Here is a 21,894-nt window from a genome sequence, read left to right as displayed (position 1 = left end):
CTCTGTCCCCAGCCGCCACTATTTCTCCCAGTGTGCCGTCCCCACAGGGATCGTACATCTCGCTGATGGCACACTGGGTTAACATAGTGGAAGCCGGGACCCAGTCGGACCTTGGGACGGAACACGTCCTCCCGACGCCAAGGATTGCAGGCCCTAGGTCAATCAGGGTTGCCCCCACGGTCTACAGCTCCTGAACCTCATGCTCCTCAGCCTCCTCCTCCTCAGTAGTGTTGAGCCACCCCCGTAGTGTTCGAGTTTGGTTCGGTTCGTCGAACACCCGTGTGTTCGCCGAACTGTTCGTCGAACTGTTCGTCGAACACCTTCGAACACCGTTAAAACCAATGGCAGGCAAACAAAAACACATAGAAACACATAGAAAACACCTTCAAAGGTGTCCAAAAGCTGACAAACTGCTCAGAAGACACAACTAACACATGGAAAAGTGACAAGTACATATAGTCATGCGAAAAGAAAAGAGGTGGAGGAGTAAAAGGAGGGGGAGACACAGATATAGGCATGTCATGCCCTTCTAAAATCCAAAAAGTGAGAAGCCGACACGTTCAGTCCGCTCCTGCCCGTGCCACCTCCGTGTCGCCGGGTTTGTGCCAGAGCCGCGGTGAACCCTGACGGCCAGCCCCCCTCTCCCAATACTGGTGCCTGTCCGCTGGTGGGTCGAGCGAGCCCCCCTGTGGTGGAGGCAGCTCTAAGCTTTTTAATTTAAATTGTCTCTCTAATTTGAATGAATACACTTTAAATCCATTTACAAGGATCTATTGGAGGGCAAGTCTCATGCCAGCAGCCGCGTAATTCCAGCTCCAGTAGCGTCCACTAAAGCTGCTGCAGTTAAAAAGCTTTTATAAGGATCGAGCTCGGCTGTCCACCGCAAGGCATCCTACTGCCAGTCCCAGCCCCTATGCCTTGGGGTGCCTCCTGATGCTCTTCACTGAGTATCCCGTGGTCCCGAAGCATTTCCTTTGAAAAAATTAAGTGTCCAAACTACAGGTGGTGTAGCTTGCTTAACAGCCGGGATAATCCGCTGACTAGCAGACACTGCTACTAGGCACAAAGTATTTCCTGGGCTAGATGCAGTTAAAAATTTGTAATTAGATACTCTCGTTGGATGCTGAGAAAGCATTCCATAGAGTCTCCTGGCACGCCATATATGATTCTCTTAAAAAGCTTGGGGTAGGGGTCTAGGGGACCCTTTTATAGCCAAAATCACGGCCCTGTATCACAATACGTCACCTAGGCTGAAGATAAATGGAACTGTAGCACCCTGAGGGCTCGGTTGCTACAGAGGTATTGCACCTCACCCAGAGGTGTGATATCTCACTCTCAGGTAAGGATGGAGTGTGGATCAGGACCCGACACCTGCATGCATTACACCACATTGCCGTGGGGCAGGGCGACCAATATGCCTCTGAGATGGGCACGACAGTCCCTGTCCCTGGCTGGAGTGGGGGGAGGGAACACTGAGGAAGGGGAACCCTGTAGTGCAGGAGCAGGGAGGAAGCAGTTCCTGGGTGCATTGAGAAGGGAGTATAAAAGGTGGGCACCATCTTAGTTCAATGCAGAGAAGTCTGAGCAGAAGTGGCAGGGAGCAGGGGCTCTGCATGAGCTCTGCTCCGGAGGCGGGCCTAGTAACAGAGGCCCAGGCCTGGAAGAGGGAGAAGGAAGGAAGAGGAGCGGAGAAGGCTCCAGGAACGAGGAATGAAGGGATCCCAGGGGTGCGGACGGGCGAGTCGCCACCGCACGCCCGAATCCACCTGCGTGGAGGGGTCAGGCCAAAGGGGGAGACCGGTCCCCGAAACTAGTGGAGGCAGGAAACGACCCTCAGCTAGAAACCGGAGGCTGTGACATTTTATGTGGCGCAGCCCCTCGCTACACCCGCTAGGAAGGCACCACATAGGGTCAGGGAAACTGGCGCCAAGTTTACCAAGAGGAGGCCCGAGGCAGCCGGACAGAAGGGTTGTTAAGAAAGGCCAGACAAAGGACACACAAAGGGGGTCCTGTGAAGCGCTCCAAAGTTATCTGGGAGTTGTCTGAGCCCCTCACCTGGTGAGCACAGTACGACGTGGCAGCCGTTACCTGCAGACGTGGTCTGGATAATAAGAACTGTGAGTAAAGGCCCTGGACTGCATCACTGACTCCGTGTCGTTACTGCTGCTGCCCTGCACCATCACCCCCATCCTCCGCATACACTGCCCTGAGGCTATACTCCTCACGTGGGGAGTTATGCTATGCTCTGCTGCACCCACAACACCAGCCTCAGCGGTCTGCCCTGCAGCAGCGGTTCACTCTGACCGCAATCCACGGGGTGGCGTAGTCGGACATTTAAACATCAAAACCACATAAATAGTTCCGCCACTGGTTTGACCACCCTGAGCCACGGAACCGGGTCGCCGCCACGAAGACTACAACCACCAGCATCCACCAAAAAGGGTCCGGCTCCGGGTGTCCCAAGGCCCAGGGGGTGCATCAGAACATTTTCATCACCTTTCACAATCACCAATGGGACAAGGCAGGGATGTCCTCTGTCCCCTCTCTTATACATCCTAGTGACGGAGCACCTGCTCTCATCAATTCGCCATAACCCCAATATTAGGTGGATTGAGGTGGGAGGCACCGAGTACAAGTGCTCTCTATTTGCTGATGATGTCCTAGTATATATCACTCAATCACATATATCCATCCATGCTGTTATGGCTGAAATAGATCACTTTGTTACATGGTCAAATTTTAAAATCAATGCAGCGAAGTCTGAGGCCCTCGATGTCTCCCTCCCCAAATCCATATAGGATTCCATCCAGTCCAACTTTCCCTTTGCCTGGCCCTCACAGGGTATCAAATACTTAGGAATTCCTATTCATAGAGACCTCTCCCATCTATGTTATCTTAATTGTGGGCCCTTTATTGAATAACTCCATACAGACCACGGTTGGCAAGTTAGAACTGTAAGATTCACTACGTGAACCACTGGTGTTTTGTGGAAAAGCACATGTACACTGTGTTCCAAATTATTATGCAAAAAGTGTTTAGGAGTGATAAGGGAATAATAATAATAATAATAATAATAATAATAGTTTATTTTTATAGCGCCAACATATTCCACAGCACTTTACAAATTTTAGGGGGGACTTATACAGACAATACAGAATAAGCATATCTCATATCGAAAGGAGTGAGGGCCCTGCTCGCGAGCTTACAGTCTATGAGGAAGTGGGGGAGACACAAAAGGTAAAAAGTACATATATTGTATAATGCAGCCTTGATATACTGAATAGGATAAATAATAATACATGGACTGGTCGCCAGCCGGTATGTGTGCAGTCCTGACAGAGGCTTTTATGTGCATGGTTGGTTTGAACCCAAAGTTGAAGAAGATTTTAATATGGGGGAAAGCTGGGATGGACAGAGTGTGTTTAGGTGATACGCCAGTCTAAAGAAATGTGTTTTTAGGGTTCGCTTGAAACTGTGGGTATTGGGAATTAATCGAACTGTCCTGGGTAGTGCATTCCAGAGAATTGGCGCAGCACGCGAGAAATCTTGGAGACGGGAGTGGGAAGTTCGGATTATGGAGGATTTTAGTTTCAAGTCATTTGCAGAACGGAGGGCACGTGTAGGGTGGTAGACTGAGACAAGGGAGGAGATGTAGGGGGGTACTGAAGCATGGAGCGCTTTGTGGGTAAGCGTGATAAGTTTAAAACGAACTCTATATTGGATGGGCAACCAATGCAATGACTGGCACAGGGAAGAGGCATCTGAGTAGCGGTTGGCGAGGAATATGATCCTGGCTGCTGCGTTCAGGACGGATTGGAGAGGGGAGAGTTTAGTAAGAGGGAGACCGATTAGTAGAGCGTTGCAATAGTCAAGACGAGAATGAATAAGAGCGACAGTAAGAGTTTTTGCCGAGTCAAAGGTGAGAAAAGTCCTGATTCTTGAGATGTTTTTGAGGTGTAGATGACATGAACGAGCGAGTGATTTGATGTGAGGAGTGAAAGAAAGATCTGAATCAAAAATGACCCCAAGACAGCGGGCTTGTAGCTGGGGAGTAATGGTTGAGCCACAAACGGAGATGGCAATATCGGGCACAGGTAGATTAATGGAGGGAGGAAAGACGAGTAGTTCAGTTTTTGACAGATTCAGTTTTAGGTAGAGGGAGGACATAATGTTAGACACAGCAGAAAGACAATCACTGGTCTTTTGTAGTAATGCAGGGGTGATGTCCGGAGCAGAGGTGTATAATTGGGTGTCATCAGCATAGAGATGGTACTGAAAACCGAATCTACTGATTGTTTGTCCAAGGGAAGAATTTGTTTGTTTGTCAGTTAAACTCATTGATGGTGATGTGTGTCAGGGCTCTTTATATCACTGTAAGCAATTGCAGACACCTGTGCTAATTAGTTTGGCAGGTGTGTCCAATGAAAGGCAAGACTACTTAAGAAGGCTGTCTCACATTATTAAGCAGCCTACATTTTCTGCCAAAATGGGAAAGAAAAAGGATGTGTCGGCTGCTGAGAAGCAACAAATTGTGGAGTGTTTAGGTCAAGGCATGACTACAATCAACATTGTGCGATGATCAGGATGAAGTGTCTTGGCAATCAAGAAGTATGTAGCTGATTCACAGTACACACGTGTGCGTGCTGATAAGGGCAAATTGAGGACTCTTTCCTACAGGCAATTACTTCAGGTTAAAAGAGGAGGGGCAAAAAAGCCTTGTCATAGCAGCAGACAAGTTTTTGAAGCTGCTGGTGCCTCCAACGTCCCCCGAACAACAAGATGCAGGATCCTTCAGAGGTTTGCAGCTGTGCATACGCCATCCTGTCGACCTCCTCTATCCACTTCACACAAGCAGAAACGGCTCCAGTGGGCCAAACATTACATGAAGACTGATTTCAAAACTGTTTTGTTCACGGATGAGTGCCGTGCAGCGCTCGATGGTCCAGATGGATGGAGTGGAGGATGGCTGGTTGATGGACACCCCACGCAAACACGGCTACAGCGCCAACAAGGAGGAGGTGGAGTAATGTTTTGGGCTGGAATCATGGGGAGAGAGATTGTCGGCCCCTTTAGGATCCCTGAAGGCGCTAAAGATGAACTCCATAATGTATGTGGATTTTCTCAAACAGCACTTCCTGCCATGGTTCAAGAAGAAGAACCGTGTATTTCACAGCAAGATCATTTTTTTGCATGATAATGCACCATCTCATGCTGCACATAAAACATCTGCATCTCTGGCTGATATGGGCATAAAAGGGGACAAACTTATGGTGTGACCCCCATGCTCCCCTGACCTCTACCCCATTCAGAACCTCTGGAGCATCATCAAAAGGAGTGTCTATGATGGCGGGAGGCAGTTCACATCTAAGCAACAGCTCTGGGAGGGTATTCTGTCCTCATGCAAAACAATTGAAGCAGAAACCATCCAAAACCTGACAAATTCAATGGACGAGAGAGTTCAGAAGCTCCTTTCGAACAAGGGGTCCTATGTGAAAATGTAACATCACCTAGAATAAAGTTTTGAGTTGAAAACTGTTTGATTTCAGTTTCTAATAACCTGCTAATGCTTATAATTTCAAAAATGACCATTTTTTTGGTCTTTATTAAAATGAAAAGGTTGATCGAAAAGTTTGGGGGATCTAAGAGTGTGGCAACCCAGTAGTCATGATTACTTCGAATTCTGACAATATGAGGGTCATGTTGCAGGTAGTGCAGCAAGAAGGCACTTATGTGTCTTGCGCATCTCGGAGCCCCAAAATTATTTTCCGGGCTAGATGCAGCTAAAAATTATTATTAATTTTAAATCTGGTGGAGCTTAGTATAGATGGCCTAATAGGATCAGTGCTGCACACTGCTACAAAGCCATACAAGGCCATACAAGGCACGTGTGTGACATTGTCCTGGCGAAGGGCCGCACCCAGGTTTGCAGCATTGTCGCACACGGCCTTCCCTGGTTTCAGGTCCAGTGGAGACAACCATTCATGAAATTGGTTCTCCAGAGCTGACCACAACTCCTCAGCTGTGTGACTCACATTTCCCAGACATTTCAAAGTAAAAACCGCCTGATGACGTTGAGCCCTACTGCCAGCATAGTAAGGAGGTGTGCAGGATCCCTTCTGCGCAGTTAGAAAGCTTGTGGCATGACCAGACAGGCTTTGGGTGCAGGTGGAAGACCGAGAGGAGGTTGAGGAGGCAGAAGCAGTGGAGGAACTTTGACATAAAGAGGATTGACGCACAACTCGTGGGGACGGCAAGACTTGGACAGCAGCCCCTTGTCCTGCTGTCACCATAGTTACCCAGTGCCCAGTCAGCGACATGTAACGCCCCTGTCCATGCCTACTCGTCCAAGTGTCTGTGGTGAAATGCACCCTGTCACACACAGAGTTTCTCAAAGAAGCGGTGATGTTGTGTGCGACATGCTGGTGGAGCGCAGGCACACCTTTGTTTGAGAAGTAGTGCCGACTGGGCATCTGGTACTGGGGCACTGCGACGGACATAAGGTCTCGAAAATCCTCTGTGTCCACCAGGCGGAAAGGCAGCATTTCTGTAGCCAAGAGCTTGCAGATGGTGAAATTCAACCTCTTAGCTTTCTCATGGCTAGGAGGAAATGGTCTTTTACTTGTCCACATCTGAGGGACCGAGGGCTGGCTATTGTGCTTAGACGGGGTTGATAAGGGTGTCCTCGGCAAACTGCCGGTCTGTGAGGAAGATGCAGGCGGACATGTTAGGTTGCCTTGATCCAAAGGTGGTGCTATTGATGTCGGACAGCGCTCAACACCAGCTGGTGTTACCACCTCCAAAGAAAATGATGACCTGCCAATCACGCTGGCTGTTGCGGGTAAAGAGGTGGCAGGTCTGCGCCCCAAAACAGGTGTGACTGCTGTCCCCCCAGTCACAGAGGATGAAGAGACCGCGGATGCACAAGATATAGCAGACGGTGGTTGGCCCGGCCGGCTAGGCCGCATTGTAGCACACTGAGCTTCCCACTGCAACTTATGCTTCATGTCCATGTGCCGGTTCATGCATGAAGTACTCAAACTATGTATTTTTTGGCCTCTACTTAGCTTTTGCTGACAAATGTTACAGATAACACGAGTTGGGTCATCTTTATCGATCTGAAAAAATGCCCAGGCTATGCAAGGCTTAGCACCCATGCGACCTGAAGAGCCACCAAAACTTGTGGTGAGAGGCAGAGTTGTGTTTGAGAATGCAGTTGTTGACGTGCTTCCAGTACTACGTCTCTGTCCAGGAAGGCACAACCTGACCTCGTCGTCACTAGCATCTTCCTCCACCTCCTCTGCTGACCTCATCTCTTGGCTGACTGTGGGTTGACAGTAAGTGGGATCTCCAACCTCATCATCATCACCCTGTGCGTTATCACACCCGTCGTCCTCAGAGCCAACCTGTTCCTGCCCTTACAAAAAACGAAAGTTGTCGCTCCAATCAGGTATTTGAGTCTCATCATCGTCTTCCTCATTGTCTCCACCAACAGGAGTTACAGTTTGGGAATGAGGGTCTACATTATGGTCAGAACCTTCTGCGTCTGGTCCTGGATCCGACTCATAAAGATTCTGGGCATCAGTGCAGATCATTTCCTCGTCTGGATTCACAGAAGCGCTGGAGTCGACCTCTGATTCCCAGGCTATAGTATGAGTAAACAGCTGTGCAGACTCAACCATCTGTGTTACCCCATACTCAGACGGGCAGCTGGAGACTTGGGAGGTGTGAGGAAGCAAGTGCGATTGGGGTGACACCTTTGAGGACTGGAGTATTTGTGATGTTGAAGTTGATGTGGAGGAGAGCCCACTTAAAGGAGCACTTGATATCCGTTGAAGCACCTGCTGTTTTTGTGCCTCAACTGGAATTTGTAGCGATTGGCGTGGCCGTAAGAAAGGGATCTTATCACATTGTCCGCTAAAAGAAGTAGACATTTTAGTTTGGCTGGAAGATGGTCTTTCTTCTGCAGATGTTACTGTTGCTTTAACACCTACCCCACGGACACAACCTTTTTTCCCCTTCCCAACGCGCCTATTCCCCTTTCCACCAGCAGCAGGCCTTTTTCCACTCATTTTGGTGGTTAACTAATTCACAACTCTGGAGTTGTTTGCACAAAAAAACAATGGATGGGAACCGAGCAGAGCTGAGTGGCCAAACTGTGGTATTAGGCCAAAACTATTGGCTGGGTTAGATGCAGAAAAAAATGATATTCAATTTGCAACCTGATGGAGGTCAGTATAGATGGACTAATAGAACAAGTCCCACACACAGCTAGAAGCCCAAATATTTTTTCAGAGGTAGATGCAGAAAAAATATATATTCAGTTTGCAACCTGATGGAGGTCAGTATAGATGGACTAATAGAGAAAGTCCCACACACTGCTAGAAGGCCAAATATTTTTTCAGAGCTAGATGCAGACAAAAAATTATTTTGAATTTGCAACCTGATGGAGGTCAGTATAGGTGGACTAATAGAACAAGTCCCACACACTGCTAGAAGGCCAAATATTTTTTCAGAGCTAGATGCAGAAAAAAATTATATTCAGTTTGCAACCTGATGGAGGTCAGTATAGATGGACTAATAGAACAAGTCCCACACACAGCTAGAAGCCCAAATATTTTTTCAGAGGTAGATGCAGAAAAAAATTATATTCAGTTTGCAACCTGATGGAGGTCTGTATAGATGGATTAATAGAACAAGTCCCACACACAGCTAGAAGCCCAATATTTTTTCAGAGGTAGATGCAGAAAAAAAATATATTCAGTTTGCAACCTGATGGAGGTCAGTATAGATGGACTAATAGAGAAAGTCCCACACACTGCTAGAAGGCCAAATATTTTTTCAGAGCTAGATGCAGAAAAAAATTATATTCAGTTTGCAACCTGATGGAGGTCAGTATAGGTGGACTAATAGAACAAGTCCCACACACAGCTAGAAGGCCAAATATTTTTTCAGAGCTAGATGCAGACAAAAAATTATTTTGAATTTGCAACCTGATGGAGGTCAGTATAGATGGACTAATAGAGAAAGTCCCACACACTGCTAGAAGGCCAAATATTTTTTCAGAGCTAGATGCAGATATAAATTATTTTTAATTTGCAACCTGATGCAGGTCAGTATAGATGGACTAATAGAACAAGTCCCACACACTGCTAGAAGGCCAAATATTTTTTCAGAGGTAGATGCAGACAAAAAATTATATTCAGTTTGCAACCTGATGGAGGTCAGTATAGATGGACTAATAGAACAAGTCCCACACACTGCTAGAAGGACAAATATTTTTTCAGAGGTAGATGCAGAAAAAAAATATATTTAGTTTGCAACCTGATGGAGGTCAGTATAGATGGACTAATACAACAAGTCCCACACACTGCTAGAAGCCCAAATATTTTTTCAGAGCTAGATGCAGAAAAAAATTATATTCAATTTGCAACCTGATTGAGGTCAGTATAGATGGACTAATAGAATGATGCTATGCCCAAAAGATTTTACTTCACTAGGTGCAGTAAAAAAATTGGTATTCTATACACAGGTGGTATATCTTGCAACCCAGATAGGCTACTCCACTGACTAACACACTCTGCAATAGGCCAAAAAGGATTAGCTTTGCTAGATTCAGCCAAATGCTGTGAAAAAAACTTGCACAGCACTGGCACAGACCTGCCTGGCAAAAACTGATAGGAACTGATGTAACCTAGTCCTGAAAAGGACTGCAATCACAATTAGTCTTTACTCTCACAATCTATCTATTTAAGAGCACAGACCTGCCTGATAAAAGTCGTAGGAAATGCTGTAACCTAGTCCTTAAAAGGACTGCAATCACAACTATTCCCTACTCCCAAGCTATCTGTAGATTTGTGCGAAAATTGGCTTGAAATTAACAAGGTATAGCGCACACAGCAACAGCGGTGCCGTCTAACACGCAGCTGCAGCAGTGAGAAAATGGTGGCGACGGGGAAAATGGCTTGGTCTTATAGGACAAGGACATGTGACATACACAGCCAATGACACATGCCCTTGCTTGTGTGAAAAAAAGCACTTCGCTCCGTGTGTGCGCTGCTGATAGGCTGACAGATTGCACCTCCCCACTGCAAATGCGGGAAAGAGAAAAAAAAATGGAGATCTTCATTATTCCTGCAGAGATCCATCCCCTACCCCTCCCCCCACCCCGCTGTACACTCAAACTGCGTATTAACATTAATTTTCATCATTACTGAGAAAAAATCCAGTTATGATTTTGGTGCACGAACAGTTATCGAACATAACCTCGAACAGCCGAATTTTTCTCAAATCGTTCGTGTTCGCCGAACGGCTCGAACACCGCCCAAAACAGCTCGAATTTGAGATTGGCGAACAGTTCGAGTAGAACAACGCTCATCTCTAGTTGTAAAATATTAAAATGACATTTCCCTGTGAATGCATTTGTCATAAAAAATAACATAAAAAAACATAACAATAGGATCTTTCTTTAGTATAAAAAACAGCATCACCAATTTAACCTCAATGTAATCACATTGTTCAGCTCATGCACCTCCTCCTCCATCTCCGAAATGACCACATCAGTCACAAGCTGACAGCACTGCAGCACTTCCTTGGCCTAACAGCAACAGGCTGTGCTGAAGATAACATGCTTAATGCTTAATTGACAAACCGCCCAGCGCTGCATAGTTGTTGAAAGCTGTAACACAGCAGCTGGATCTGTGGCTCTCACCGCTGAACATACAGCCAAGGCATGGTCGTGTGTTACAATGGGCGGAACCTGGTTACGGAGAAATGACAACCGGGGTAGATACGGTTTCCCTCTATGCCAGTCCTTTCACAGAGCTAAAGAATATGGCTGTGGTGAAATACAACTCCCACTGAGAAGCTGTTTCAGATTGAAAAACATTGTGCCCACCAGAGGATTTGTTTCTGAGGGCTAACCTTTCTCACCCGCTCAAGAGCCCCATAGCAGCTGCAAAGTTAGCGCTATCATGAACTCTCCTGAGGTAGAAGCCAAGGCACACCAGAGAATTCTCTGGTGGGACTGTCCAACCCTGCCGAGAAGCAGTCCCGGCTAAGAAAAGTGTGTGGGAAGATTCCAGGACACTCTATTTTTACTGAGGAGGAAACACATGCAAACATGGGGAGAACATACAAATTTCTTGCAGATGTTGTCCTTGCTGGGATTTGAACCCAGGATCCCAGTGCTGCAAGACTTCAGTGCTAACTACTGATCCAATGTGCTGCCGTTCACCCTCTAATATCTAACAGGCTGGAGAAACTTGAACCTACTGCCACTCTATCATCAGCTCCTTTGTGAGAAAATGTATTTGGGCAGCCACTCAGTCTACCAAATAAAATTCCAGAGAAGGAAATTGAGGATGGCTTCGCTACTGGTACTGGGGGCAGTGCTAATACCATGGTGTTGTACCATAGTTTGCTGGAAATATTCCAGGCTGGTAGGAGGCAAGAAAATTCCCACAGAAAAGTACCAGCAGTAATGTTCAGGCCACATTTCAAGTGCAAGCAGCTTTAGAGGATTTTCTGGGAGAAATGACACGCAGGGTAGATACGGTTTCCCTCTATGCCAGTCCTTTCACTGAGCTAAATACAACTCTTATCAAAAAAAGTTGTGGACTTGCTCCGTAACGTCCCTGGCCACATTCACCTGTCCACGTGTTTGTGGTTAGGCAGTCCTTCTTAGTAAGTGCACTGGGTAGGGCATGGGTAATGTTGTGGGACCCGTGCTTGTGGAAGGCGAAGGCGATACCGGGAAAAATACTGGCGGCTGGGGCCCGAGTATGGACACCCGGCCGCCGCCTGCATGAGGTTGTGAAAAGCTTCCACCTCCACAAGCTTAAAAGGCCATATTTCAAGTGCAAAGAGCTGCCCAGAAATCTGTCAGTTTAGTGTTGCGGCCTGTGGGTGGGTGGGTGGCTGGCTGCATACTTGTAATTGCATTCCAAGTAACAGAAAACTAAGCAGATGATGGCCTCTATCATCATCATGGCCTCACCTCGGCACTATGAACTCTCCTGAAGGAGAAGCCAGGGCCCGCCGGAGGAGTCTCCGGTTCTCTGGTGGGCCCGTCCAACCCTGCCAAAAAGCAGCCCTGGCTAAGAAAAGTGTGGGGGAAGGTTCCTGGACACTCTATGGCTGCTTTTTTAATGCGGATTGGCCGTGCTTATGCATGTTATTTCTCAAAACGCATTACGGATCAGGCCATTGTCCAACTCTGTATTCAAGAAATTAAATGCGCAAAGAAAGATGTGTGTGTGTCAAAGCACCATTGACAAGTGCGATGTTGGATGGGCTGCCATTGCTTCTGCAACAAGCTCAATTACAGGATTTTCTGGGAGAAATGACACGCAGGGTAGATACGGTTTCCCTCTATGCCAGTCCTTTCACAGAGCTAAATACAACTCTTAGCAAAAAAAGTTGTGGACTGGCTCCGTACCGTCCCTGGCCACATTCACCTGTCCACGTGTTTGTGGTTAGGCGGTCCTTCCCAGTAAGTGCACTGGGGAGGGCACGGGTAATGTTATGGGACCCGTGCTTGTGGAAGGCGGAGGCGATACCGGGAAATATAGTGGCGGCTGGGGACCGAGTATGGACACCCGGCCGCCGCCGGCATGAGGTTATGAAAAGCTTCCGCCTCCACGAGCCTAAAAGGCCACATTTCAAGTGCAAGCAGCTGTCAAAAATTTGGCAGTATAGTATTGCAGCCTGTGGGTGGGTGGCTGCTGGCATTCTTGTGCTTGCATTGCAAGGAATGGGGTAGGGACAACTGAACACTGCAGTGGGACAAGGACGTGGACGGTGATTGTTGCAAGTCTGCAACGACAGGTGCATGGCGGGAGGCATCTTCGCATGTGCCAAGGATCACTTATGATAGGCACACATTTAGGCAGTGACCTGGGAGTCAGAGATGTTTCCAGAGGTCTTCCCCTTGCTGTTCCCATGTCTTTTCAGCACTGTATGCATGTGTCTGATGATGTGTCACACACCACATGGCCTTATATACAAGTCATCACCCTGGAAAGGATGTTCCTTACGCCTTAAAAGTGGCGTAATACTCTGACGACGTTGTTGACAGCAGTGATCTGGGAGTCAGAGATGCTTCCAGGGGTCTTCCCCATGCTGTTCACATGTCATTTGAGCACAGTTCCCATCGATTTGGGCAATTTTTAGGCCCTCTGCAGACCGCCGTGGGGAGCCACCTGAAAAATGCTCAAGTTTCCCCTAGACTTATATTGGGCTCATTGCTCGGGTTGAGCACCCGAGTATTTCAATTTGCTCGACCCGAGCAACGAGTACTCGAGCATTTTAGTGCTCGCTCATCACTAATGACAACCAAAAACATCCAAATAATCCTGATCAAAAAGTTCACATACCCTGGTGATTTTGGCCTGATAACATGCACAGAATTTGACACAAATGGGTTTGAATGGCTACTAAAGGTAACATCCTCACCTATGACCTGTTTGCTTGTAATCAGTGTGTGTGCATAAAGCTGAGTGAGTTTCTGGGATCCAGCCACTGACGTTTCTGGATTTTGAGATGGGGAAAGCAAAAGAATTATCAACGGATCTACGGGAAAAGGTAGTTGAACTGTATAACACAGGAAAGGGAGGCAAAAAGAGTATAACACAGGCAAGGGATACAAAAAGATATCCCAGGAATTGATAATGCCAGTCTGCAGTGTTCAAACTGTGATTAACAAATGGAAAATCAGATGCTCTGTAAAAACCAAACCACAGTCAGGTAGACCAACAAAAATTTCAGCCACAACTGCCAAGAAAATTGTTCGGGATGCAAAGAAAAACCAACAAATAACATTAGCTGAGAACACACTTAGGGGTGTACTCACTTTTGTTGCCAGCGGTATAGACATTAATGGCTGTGTGTTGAGTTATTTTGCAGGCACACCAAATTTACAGTTAAACAAGCTGTACACTGACTACTGTACATTGTATCAAAGTGTCGCATCTTCAGTGTTGTCCCATCAAAAATATATATATGTATTCCGGCCCATTTTTGGAGTTTTGTGTGAAATTATGTCCAATTTGCCTTTTTTTTCTCAGTTTTTTTGTGTTGTTCCAATAAACACAAAGGAAATAAACATGCGTGTAATAAAACATGTGTAATTTTCTGAAACAATTTCAAGGGTGCCAGCACTTTCCGCCATGACTGTATATGCAGGTAGAGTCCTTAACCCCTTTACAACCCAAAGTGGTTTGCACGTTAATGAGAAGGCCAATTTTTACAATTCTGACCACTGTCACTTTATGAGGTAATTACTCTGGAACGCTTCAACGGATCCCCCTGGTTCTGAGAATATTTTTTCATGACATATTGTACTTTATGATTGTGGTAAAATTTCTTCGATATCACTTGTGTTTATTTGTGAAAAAAACAGATATTTGGCGAAAATTTTGAAAATTTTGCAATTTTCAAAATTTGAATTTTTATGCCCCTAAATCGGAGAGATATGTCACACAAAAAAAGTTAATAAATAACATTTCCCATATGTCTACTTTACATCAGCACAATTTTGGAACCCAAATTTATTTTTATTAGGGAGCTATAAGGGTTAAAATTGACCAGCGATTTCTCATTTTTCCAACAAAATTTACAAAACCATTTTATTAGGGACCACATCACATTTGAAGTCACTTTGAGGGGTCTTTATGACTGAAAATACCCAAAAGTGACACCATTCTTAAAACTGCACCCCTCAGTGAATCAGGTCATCATGGCAACATCCGGGAAGCCGCGGCACACATTGCTGGACGCCGGCAGGAGAGGTGACTATCCCGATCACCTCCCCTTGCCCCCGCAATGCTGCGAACGACTTCGATCGCAGCATTGTGGGGGTTAATGTGCGGGACCTCTCCCAGCACATAGCACCGGGTGTCAGCTGTGACAATCAGTTGACACCCGGCGGCGATCACGCCCGCACAGCCTGTGTGCGGGCGCGATCGCAAAGATGTACTAATACGTATCAGGCTCTTAAGTCCCAGGGCGCAGATACGTATCAGTACATCTTGGGCTTTAAAGAAGTTAAAATTAAATGGGAAAAGTCACAAAACTTTGCAACTTTTCAAGAGCTTTATGCCAGTTTTCTGGCAAAAACACTGGTGAATCGGGTTCATAATCTCTAATCCTTTCAGCTCCCTTTAATTAGACTACTTTCAACAAACTAATTATAAGTATTGGGTCTGTTTTTTTTTTAATGCTTTTAAAATAATTGTAAATATTTTCAATCCCCTTTTGTTATAAGGATTTCCCAAAAATTAGCTAATCATAGGTTGTCCTGCATTCGTGACAGTGATTGACTGCGCGGTCACTTGGAAGTTTACATTGGCATCACTACAGGGCCGGTAAAGAAGGACTGTCAGGGACCCCCAGAGTGTGGTAAAATGCGCCAACTAATTCATAATTCATTTAATTCTCACACAATATACTAAGTTAGTGTAAGTCTACAAAAAAGCAACAAAACTTGGTGTTAAAAAAATTGAGCATAACTTTTTGAAAAATGAGCCAGGTTATGCCAAATCTTACATATTTTGTGACTTTGTGATCAGTTATCAACACAAATATTTTACTCAAATTACCAGATCGATGGATAAGAATTGGGACTTTTCCCTAAATCTCTCCAAAACATCACCGCTTATAGAAGACCACCCTCATATCCAGATCAGATTTTCTGTGAGAGATGCCCAGATTCACAATATAGTATGCATACTGGCCATCTATGAGAAGTCCACCCCAATGGAAGTCCAGTTATTATAGAGGATTTTACTGTTTATATAAGGGGCAGACAATGACAGTGAAGGGCCCTTAATCAGGACTTCTGATCTGGGCCCCCCACCCTCCATCAGGCACCACCTACATATACATTTCCATGTATATTTATATTAGGCACACATATAAAATTTGCACATGCTAATACTCTATACACATTTTAACGTATGCATATACATAGTGCACACAAACATAAAATACGGACATACACATAAGATGCACATACACAGTATAGAGTCCCGGTAGTCCTCATAGTTTTAAGCATGGACCCTGGCAAATTGTAGACGGACTTTTATTGTTCATGGGCTTTAAGGGAGAGAGGCTTCCTTTGTGGAGGACACTCATGAATGCCATTCATTTGCAGTGTACACCGTGTCGTGTCATGGAAAACACTCGCCCTAGTTTGGCTTTCTACTTCTTCAGCTAATAGCAATGAATTTGCCTGTCGATTTTCTTCTCATCACAAGATGCTTTTGTTTAGATGTTAACTTCCATCTGACTGATAAGAAAAGCTTTGCTGATCTTCTTGTAGACTTCACATTTTTTGTAAAGAAATTATTTTCTTTCTCAGAAATGTCTTGTGACATTTCTCTTCTATGTGGTGCCACTTACCCTTCTCATCAGAGGACGCTTTTGTTTAGGTGTTAACTTCCATAGTCGGCCTGGACGTCTCTGTAAGATGGTTGCAGTTCCATCTTTGTTATAGTTTTGCATCACTTTTGCTACAGTATTCTGACTGATAAGTAAAGTTTTGCTGATCTTCTTGTAGACTTCACATTTATTGCAAAGAAATTATTTTCTTTCTCAGGTTTTGTGACATTTCCCTTCTATGTGGTGCCATTGCTGATAGCATGAAATGGGAAGGAGTTTTCTTTATTAAGTAACTTCCTTTTACAGACACCTGTCTGCTGGACATCTGTTTAATGAATAATTACACTTACCTGTGGTTCAGTTCTTGTTAATTAGAATTTTGTTGTCTAAACTTAGCTTTTCTCTTAAGACTGTTACTGGGATGTTCTCATTTTTGAAACATGATCTTGAATGAGTTTGTTAAGAAAATTACTTTTTTGGGGTCTGCAAAATACCAAATCTTGTTTGCATTCAATGGCTCAAATTTGCGAGAGTATTTTGTAGTATGGTATCCCATATAAAATGATGATTCTGAAAGGAAACTACAGGTTTGCTGACAAATCTATTTGGGTGTACTGATCTATGCTAAACACTGTATATATATATATATATATATATATATATATATAAACCTTATAAGTTTGGTATCACAGTAATCGTACTACTGACTCTGAATCATTTTGTCAGTTTGTTTTTACAACACAATACACACTGTAAAATGAAGGAACCCAAACCTGGCATTTTTTCTCATTTTTCAACACATTATATGATAAAATGAATGGTGTTGTTCAAAACTACAACACTAAGCGTCAGCACACTGTGATTTGCTGATCTGTAAGATGCGTTCTTTGTGCTGTGAAAATACACAGCTGTGATATCTCACCAAATATTCATAGTGGGAACTTAAAATTATGTTTTTCTGCCATGATTAAGGATGGTTTGGATGTATGAAACATGTTGACCTTTTATTTCTATCTTTGTGGAATTAAGGCTGCATGAACCAGTCACCAACCATTATCTGTATATGTACAAATATTAAGTGCTACTGAGTGCTGTAGGAAAAACTTAGAATAGTGAGGTGATTTGATAGTCCTGCCACAAATAATCTGTTTCTACTGCACACTTAAAATCTCTGATAGTGGGAATGAACATGATTGCCTGCAGTAGTGCACTCCTGAGAGCTGGTGCAGCGGAGAAAATATCTTGGACATGAGAGTGGAAGGTCCTGATTATGGAGGATGTTAATCTTAGCTCATTGGAGTGTAGATATGGTAGAGATGCAGGACTGTGCAGCAGTGTGGAGAGGTTTGTGGATGAGTGTAATGACTGGTACAGGGTGGAGGCACCAGTGTAACTGCTGGACAGAAATATGAGACTGACTGCTGCATTAAGGATAATGAGAAATACATTTAGTGAGAAGAAGAGCAATTAGTGAGTTACAAGTATTTGTGAATTCAAGACATAAAGGAATCAGAGCAACAGTAACAGATTTTACTTTTTTTTAATTAATAATGGGATGAATAAAATCGTGAACATTATCAATAGACTAAATCAAAGTCAGGAAGATAGCCGAGGTCAGATACCAGGTGATCAGTAAATGACAAGTCAGACGAGCAGTATGAATACCGTGGAGCCTGATGACAGAGGCGTTACTGAAACTTGTCCAGGTTGACCAGTCAGAAGGCCACAGGTAGATGGTGAAGGTCCTTCTATACAGCTCCAGCAGTGATGGTGGATCTGCTGGACTTCAGGGCGCTGGATGCTTAGGTGTCCCGTCTTTTAGATGGTTTTAGGGCAACAGTGACAGCATGCAAATGCGCGAGCAGCCCTGGATAATCCACGCCGGCAGGATGATAAGATCCGGCGGAAGATGGAACCTATGAGAAGAGAAATAAATATAATGTAAGTGATGGGACTCCATATTACATGATAATGCTGTGCAGTCACTGTGGCCGGACGGCAGAGGAATATTATCATACAGAGGTCAGGGGTCATTGTCAGCAATCATACATGTGACAATCCCATCACTGACAGATTACATCTACTCCACATGAATTATTCTCACTGACATCACACAACATGGAGCTGATTCTCACACTTACCTCGTCTCTTTTTCCCATTTTTTCCATTTACTGAGTTTTGTTGCTCCATACTCAGATTTATTGCCGATTTTCTTTCTTCATGAGATGGAAATTCTGATGAAAAATTTTTAAAAAAAATCAGTAACAATATATTCTTATAGGATCTGCTTTGTCATAATATGGATAACATAAGAGACCTATAGTATTGTATAAAACCATGTGGGAATATTTGAGCCTTGAAGTCAACATTCACATTGCTGGTGCTGTAGACATGTACATACCTGGCAAAGGGGACGAGGGTGGCAAGATGGTAACAGCATCGTCTGTATTACATACAGGAACAGATACTTTCTGCCTGTTTGAAGAAGAAAAACATGTAAATCTCAAGTAAACTCCATATAAAAGGGGTTGTCTCACTAGAAGAACACCGACTATAAGGACTAGTAGGACATATGACTGTCATAGTGGGAAGGTCTTCTGCTCAAGACTACTTTTTATAGAGAGCTGAGAGGAAAACAACTACCAAGAATGGCCGGCATTTCATACTACATCTCTCCTACAGTGAGGGCAGCACTAAAAGTGCATGACCGGCCACAATTATGGGCTGTTATCTCCAACAATTCCGAAAGCTGAAAGCACAATGACCCATAACCATGGGGCGGTGGATGCTGCATTTGATATTATGGTATTTATGTCCTATATTTGATGTTGTGCACATATATCAGCCTGGAGCTCCCAGTAATGACCCCATAATCTACTCACATTTCTGAGATGTTTGTGTTGGATTCTGGTGTACACTCTGGAGGGGCCTTGGGATCCTCGTTGTTCACCATCCCGTTAGTGGTGGTAGAGTGCTAAATGTGGATAACAATAAGTTATTAAATATATATACTTTTTCATTTTGCAGATCCTTTTTTGTACATATTTTGGATTTATCGATCACATACTTACTTTAGAAAGCCTCTCAGAAGATGATGATGCAAATATTCGGAAGATAAAGTTCTCATCGTCCTCACTTGTGCCCTCCTTATCCTCTGAGACCAGATGGTTGTTTTCATCAGAGTGATCTACAAGACATAGGTAAGGAAGGATTGTTAGAGGGTGTCAGTATAACACAGTCGCTATATCTCACTAGGTTACTAGATGATACAACGTAATATACAGAATACATGAAAAAAAACTCCTGTACAAAATTAGGGAAATAGGGATACAGTACGAACCCATGGTCAACATAGCTGAGATCCATGAAACATGGATAACATAGTAGATCAGAAAAACCATGTGGAAATATTTGAGCCTTGAAGTCAACATTCACATTGTTGGTGCTGTAGACATGTACATACCTGGCAATGGGGACGAGGGTGGCAAGATGGTAACAGCATCGTCTGTATTACATACAGGAGCAGATTCTTTCTGCCTGTTTGAAGAAGAAAAACATGTAAATTGTAAGTAAACACAGTATAAAATGGGTTGTCTCACTATAAGAACACTGACTATAAGGCCTAATAGGACATATGACTGTCATAGTGGGGAAGGTTTTCTGCTCCAAACTACCTTCCATGGATCAGAACACAACTACCAAGAATGTCTGGCAAGTAATACTACAGCTCTCCTACAGAGTAGGCAGTGCTAAAAATGCATGACATGCCACAATTATGGGCTGTTATCTTCTGCATTTTCTGAAGCCAAAAGTACAATGACCGTTAACCATGAAGCGGTGAATGCTGCATTTGATATTCTGTTATTTATGTCCTATATTTGGTGCTGTGTACATAGATCAGCCTGGAACTCCCAGTAATGACCCTTTCTAATCTACTCACATTTCTGAGATGTTTGTGTTGGTTTCTTGTGTATACTCTGGAGGGGCATTGGGATCCTCATTGTTCACCATCCTGGTAGCGATGGTACAGAGCTAAATACGGATAAAAATAAGATATAAAATATTTTTTTTATGTACTTTTAGAGTTTTTTTTATTTTTTTTTACATATTTTGGATTTATTAATCACATACTTACTTTACAAAGCTTTTCAGAAGATGACGTAAAATTTTGGAAGTCAAGGCTCTCATTGTTCTCACTTGTGCCTAACTCATCCTTTGAGACCAGATGTTTGTTTATATCAGAATGATCTACAAGAAATAGGTAATGAAGTATTATTAGAGGTTGTCAGTATAACACAGTCACTATTTATCACTAATATTAATGGGAACAGATGATCACATATTAGGGAAGATGAGACAAACAGTCGCTTAGTCTAGATGACATCTCCTTCTACTTACTGATAAATAAGCTGGTGTCTGCGTCTGAAACAAGCTGAGGAACATACTCCAGCTCCTGGCTCAGAATGTTGTCAAAGTCCAAGTCACTCAGGAATGGATGAACCTTGATCTCAAATGCTCCTCCTAGAAAAAGAAAAACAAAAGTGATGCGGACATGGTCAGGGCTGGCTCCATATCTGAACAGTTTATCGTAATCTGAACTAATGACAAAACTGAGCCGACATGAAGGAAATAAACTGAAAGTCTTAGTGTGGAGAACTAGAAATACAGTAGATGAGTAGTGTTGAGCGATACCTTCCGATATCAGGAAATATCGTATCGGATTGGATCGGGCCGATACCCAAAAAGTATCGGATATCGCCGATTCCGATACCGGAAACCAATGCAAGTCAATGGGACACAAATATCGGAATGAAAATAAACCCTTTCTTTCCTTGTAGGTTAATTCTACATGAAGTAAAACAACTAAGAATAATGTAGAATGACATGAAAAGCCGGCAATTCATCAGCGGCATTCACCGGTACCCGACAATTTACAACAGAAAGAATAGAGCTTCACACATAGATTAGATAGATAGAAACATGTCAGTCACATATATATGAAGTACAGTGACAGTGTTGCTTACTGTACTTGTCATTTAGTGTAAAGGATTTATTAAAAAAAATATTAGTGTTTTCGTGCACCGTCTCTTTAAAAAAGCCGGCCGGCAATTCAGCATCTGTACCCGACAATTTATAACAGACAGAATAGAGCTTCACACATAGATTAGATAGATAGAAACATGTCAGTCACATATATAAGAAGTACAGTGACAGTGTTGCTTACAGAACTTGTCATTTAGTGTAAAGGATTTATTTAAAAAAATAATAGTGTTTTCATGCACCGTCTCTTTAAGAAAGCCGGCCGGCAATTCAGCATCTGTACCCGACAATTTAGAATAGAAGGAATAGAGAATCACACATAGATTAGATAGATAGAAACATGTCAGTCACATATATATGAAGTACAGTGACAGTGTTGATTACTGTACTTGTCATTTAGTGTTAAAATAAAGGATTTATTTAAAAAAAAATTGACGTGGGGTTCCCCTTAATTTTAGGCTCTAGCGGAGGTTAAGC

Source organism: Phyllobates terribilis, unplaced genomic scaffold (genome assembly GCF_046119375.1).
Source record: "Phyllobates terribilis strain yellow unplaced genomic scaffold, ASM4611937v1 Scaffold_5__5_contigs__length_657084704, whole genome shotgun sequence".
NCBI lineage: Eukaryota > Metazoa > Chordata > Amphibia > Anura > Dendrobatidae > Phyllobates > Phyllobates terribilis.
The sequence above is the reverse complement of the archived record's forward strand: the minus strand, read 5'-3'. Positions refer to the sequence as shown.